Below are 5,217 nucleotides of genomic sequence, written 5' to 3' on the forward strand. Positions count from 1 at the left end.
TGGCTATTGAGCAGGGAGAGAGCTACTGCTTAGGGCGTCTGGTGTCAGGCTCACTGCCAAGGGCTGCTGAAGTGCAGTAGGAGCTGACACTATCCCCAGCCTATGGGCTGCCATACTTCTTCCATGCAAGCACTTTTTGCTGAGCTTACACCTGAGCCTAAACTTGAGATGACTTGAGAGACTGACTTGGGTCCCAGGAATCCTCTAAGGGTGACTGGGATTCAGTCACCAGCCACAAAAGAGGAGGGCTCTGAGCTCACTCCATTTGGCCTCATTCTCACACTCCTGCTGCTTGTCTAGGTGTCCAGGCTGGCCAAGCTGTTGGGTCAAATCTCCAAAGACCTTATGTATTTCAGACTATTCTACCACCTGTTCTTAAATCAGGGACTCAAAGCTGAGCTGGAATTAACGTAGTTGACTATTGTAGAACCACAGTATCTTACGCAGGAGCTGCTTGTTCTTGGCACCAAAGTCATCCCATGCAGGCCAAGGCTCTGCTTGGCCCTGGGGAAGTTTGGCCAGCACTGGCCTTGACCTCTCCTTTTTCATGTATTTTTCCACCTTGGCCTGCGATCTCCTACAGTCCTATGAGCGCTGTTCTGCCATTTCAGCACCATGTAAGGCTAGGGAAGATACTGCCAAACTTTCATAAGGGTTCAGTCACAGTCTTTTGGATTTGGTTCATCTTCCCTTGATGAAGGGCATCCATCCACTTCATGGCCATGTCCTCAGCTGTCAGCAAGTTCAGAAAATCCTGGGCTTGCTCGCAGAGAGGGATGGAGAATAAGTCCAAGGTTATCTCACACTTCATGTCCTTCCGCAGCCTCTTGCTCAGCTCTTCCAGATGCTGGAGTTTTCTGTACACCCTTTTAGAGTTTCTCCCCACTGTTGTGGGGACACCCTGTTTCTTGGGCTGCCCAGTCTTGAAAGGAATACAGCTCATAGTCTCAATCTGGACTGTGCCATGAGGGTCCTCCGTGGCAACTCGGTCCTCTTTTTTTTTTCTTTTTTCTTTTTTTTTTTTAAGATTTTATTTATTTATTTGACAGAGAGAGAGTTGACAAGTAGGCAAAGAACCAGGCGGAGAGAGAGGAGGAAGTCAGCTCCCTGCTAAGCAGAGAGCCCAATGCAGGACTCGATCCCAGGACCCTGAGACTATGACCTGAACCGAAGGCAGAGGCTTAACCCACTGAGCCATCTAGGCGCCCCTTTTCTTTTTTCTTTTTTAAGGAGACTACCCGTACTTAGAGTTAAAAATTATGCAAAGGATTAAGTCAACACAAACATATGTGCAGGATATTACATATACAAAAAATTCTGCAGAGGATTATATTAATGCAGAATCAAGAAGCTAGAAGCAAGGAAGCATTTTCCCTTACAGGTTTCAGAAGGAACATGGCCCTACAAACACTTCAATTTCAAACTTTGCGCCTTCAAAACTGTAACATGATGAATGTTTTATTGTTTTAAGCCACCTAATTTGTGGTACTTTTTTATGGCAGCCAAAGGGAGTCAATGTATATCCTGTACACAAATAATTGTCTAGCAATTAGAACATCTCAACTCATTTGTGTTGAACTACACTAAACCCCTCTCTGGGAAGAACGTACTTCTCTATTGTTGGAGGTGCTCAAACACAAGTAGAAAGACCACTCAATGGTAATGTTGTTGAGGAATTTCAGTTATTTCTAAGACTTCCATCTAAACCAGATCCTGTGACCTTCAGTAAGATATGAAGAACTTGGAGGAGAAGGAGTCCGGGTTTACATTACAATGTTCGGAGGCAGCTCTGACTCATGGTTTTGGTTCAGATGGAGTTTTATAAATTTGCCCAGTCTTATAAGCCACATCCTTCAACCAGGAGATTTTTTTAAAGTGCTATTAAGATCTTTTTCAATAATTTATCCACCTTCAAACAGTGTTTGCCTTTCATGTGCATCTGTGGATTTAATTCCTTTGTCTATATTTTGTCATTTTTCAGCCCCAAGAGGAAAAATCTATGTTTCAGATGTAAAATACACTTTTGAACCAAGAAAGCAGGAAGGGACTCACCCCCACCCTCTAACAGAGCCCTAAACAAACTCCTCACCTTCTGTTGGATAAAATTAGATGACTATAGCTGTGAAAACTGCCAATGCTATAAGGAAGCAAACTGCACCAATTTCAAATTTCTCCTCCTGGGTATGATTCTTGTTGGAAATGGAGCCCCCTGCCTTTTTATTGTTAAAGATGTCCCTGTTCCTTTCTTCCTATTATTTCCTACTATTGAATATTGATTTATCATTTTCATAAAATTGCAAAAGGGGGCCTGTTGTCTGAGACCAGTCATAAATTATGAAAATGTGTTCAGCTCCCCTGTAGGGACTGATCTTCTTACGGGGAGAATTTCGCAGAGCTCAATTTAAGTGCTTGTCATGGGTTTGCCAAGTCTGATGTTTCTGACCTTCTGATAAGGAAGAAAAGGTAGAAAGGGATTAAATTTGCTAACAACCTCGTAGGGACCAAATTCTTTGCATCTTACTTAACTTAATGCTACTAATACAATAGTGCATAATCACTGTCTGCTTTGATAGAAGGCAAAACGGCAGCCCAGGATGGTAAAAAGACTTTCTCAAGGCTAGCAAGGGACAGAACCAGGTTCAAACCTAACTTTGTCTGCCTCTGAAATTTAACATCTTTCTACCTACTGCATTGCCTTTCATTCTAAAGTGGAATAGTAATATCCTAGATAGGGGTGGCTAGGGTAGTTTTCATTAACATCAAGCTAAGCCTTGTGCTCTTCAAGTTCTGATAGATTTGCTCCAAGGAGCCATTAAGAAAGGCCACTGATTCAAGGGCTATAAATTAACACTTTCTTCATACACAGATATAAGCAGCTATTTAAAACCTGAATAATCTCTTCCTTAAAATAAGTATCAGTTTTCTGGGTATTTATGCTCTATCATTCTTGGTTTTTCCATCCTTGACTCCATTAATAGAATTTTTTTCTTAATTCCTTTTCTCTTTTTATGGCTTTGCAAGGGGCTAATTTGCAGGCAAAATTGCTAATTTTACAGTTGCTTTCTGCTTTGTCAGCATGAGGCTGACTCTCAGCGTTATTAATAGAAGAATAGGATTCCCTTTACATCCTTTTGCTCTTGACTGTTGTAGGAGGTGGGACAAAATCCATTATTTAATAACATTTGTTCTTCTTGAAAGGTCATCATTCCAGCCTTCCAGTTTCCACTCAACTATAGCAGTATCAGCGGCAACAGCAGCCACTTTCTCTTCCTTGAAAAGCTTCTGGAATTCTTCCAGGTTATACAGTTGATATAAAACTGTCTTTGAGATCCACCTTGGGAATGGGGTCCAGCTGGGAAATTTTCTCAGTATTTCTGCACATTTTCCAACTAGTAATTTCTAACCATAAGTATTTGTAAGTGCCCCAGTCATCCACCCTCCTGGAATTGATACTGAATTTGGGATACATCACTCAGGAATTGTATTTGGCTGCAATAGCAGAGGACAGAAATAACAGTAGTTGAAACAAGATGGGAATTTATTTTTGCACAAAGAATTTCTTTAAATAGATATTCAGAATTGGTAGGGTAACCTCACACTGTAGTTATTGACTGAGGATCCTTCCACTGTCCAGTTTTATCATCTCTATCACATGGTTTCCAACCTCAAGGCTGAACTTTGGCCCCAGCCACTGGACCCATGACCGTGAATGCATGATTATAAGAAGGAATCAGAATATATGAGTAAAGGCCAAAAAGGAACAAGCTGTCTATCCATCTCTTTCAGAACTTTCCAGAAGCCTTCCTCACAATTTCTGTTTATGTCCTCAGCTGCAAGGGAGTCTAGGAACCACAGTCTTCTGGCTGGGGGTATACTGCCTCTTAAAAAAAAACAGGTTTTCTTACTGAGGAGAAAGGGGAAGGCAATATTAGAGAGTCCAGGAACATGTCTTCTGCATAGGACAAAGAGAATGACTATACAAATTAAGCCAACAAGACTTTATTAAGCACCTCATTTGTGTCTAGAAATGAAGAGAAAGTTTAGGGGCACCTGGCTGGCTCAGTTGGTGGAGCATTCAACTCTTGGTTTCAACGCAGGTCATGATCTCATAGTTCATGGAATCAAGCCCCCAGGCAACCCCCACATCAGGCTCCACACCCAGCCTGCGGTTTGCTTGTGATGCTCTCCCTCTGCCCCTCCCCGACTAGTATACACATGTGCACACGCACTCTCTCTCAAATAAATAAATCTTTAAAAGAAAATGAAAATGAACAGAAAGTTTTAAGTCATTCCTTTAAGGAACAAAAGCTTCCATACCTTTTGCTCATACCTGTTGTCTTCTTAGCCTAGAATGCTTTCTCATTCCTTGCTCACCTGAAAACATGAATTAATTGTTCAAAGATGTTCTCAAATACCACTGTTGTCTGATGCTTCCTTGGAAGACTGTTACCAGGAAGAATTCATTGATAGCTCAGCTCTGTCCCTATATACTTTATCCTTACATTATGCCACTAAATTCCTCAGAGACAGTATGCTGAATTGAAGACAAGGGGAGGGGTAGATGATGCCAAAAGCAACACCCAAGCCTGTCACCCACTAGAAATGGGCCACAGATTTTTGCCCTTTGAATTGTTAATTTTCAGTCTTTAGAATAGAGAATCCTCAATACCACCTCAGGGGCTTTTGTTAAGATTAAATGAAATAATATGTGCAAAGCACAGTTGCAAGCAATTCTTGCTTTAGTGTATCTTAACATGCTGTTTTATGTGCCTGTTATGATTTACAGAAAAAAGAGATAAACTTCTACCTTATTTAAGCCACGATTATCTGTTTTGTGTGTGTTGAGTTGCTATTATTTTGTGAGATTTCTTTTTATCACATTCAACAGAAATTTAATATTCTACTTAGTAAAGTTTTTGGAGATGTATTATTCATATGCCTTTCCTTAAAAAGCCTAGTTAAAGATATACTTCATGCAAAGGAAAAAGATATCAAAATTCAGTGGTCAAAAGTAGAGAAGTTGAATATGAAAAGGCACAATAAATGCTAACCCATGCAGCCCAGAAGGAAGTCTAAATAATGATAGTTGTAGTTACACAACCATGATTTGCACATTAAAAATATATAAATATGAGAATAACAATAGGTTAACTATGATAGAATGGTATAAAATATCCAGATCATACAAACAAAAACAAAAAATAGAATAAAAGAGCA

The 5,217-nt window shown here is 40.4% G+C and overlaps 1 pseudogene; it reads right to left on the reverse strand.

Moving 5' to 3' along the window:
* Positions 1–225: 225 nt before the first annotated feature.
* LOC125097385 (bridging integrator 3-like) lies at positions 226–943 on the reverse strand (annotated as a pseudogene).
* Positions 944–5,217: the final 4,274 nt, after the last annotated feature.

Source organism: Lutra lutra, chromosome 4 (assembly GCF_902655055.1).
Source record: "Lutra lutra chromosome 4, mLutLut1.2, whole genome shotgun sequence".
Lineage (NCBI taxonomy): Eukaryota > Metazoa > Chordata > Mammalia > Carnivora > Mustelidae > Lutra > Lutra lutra.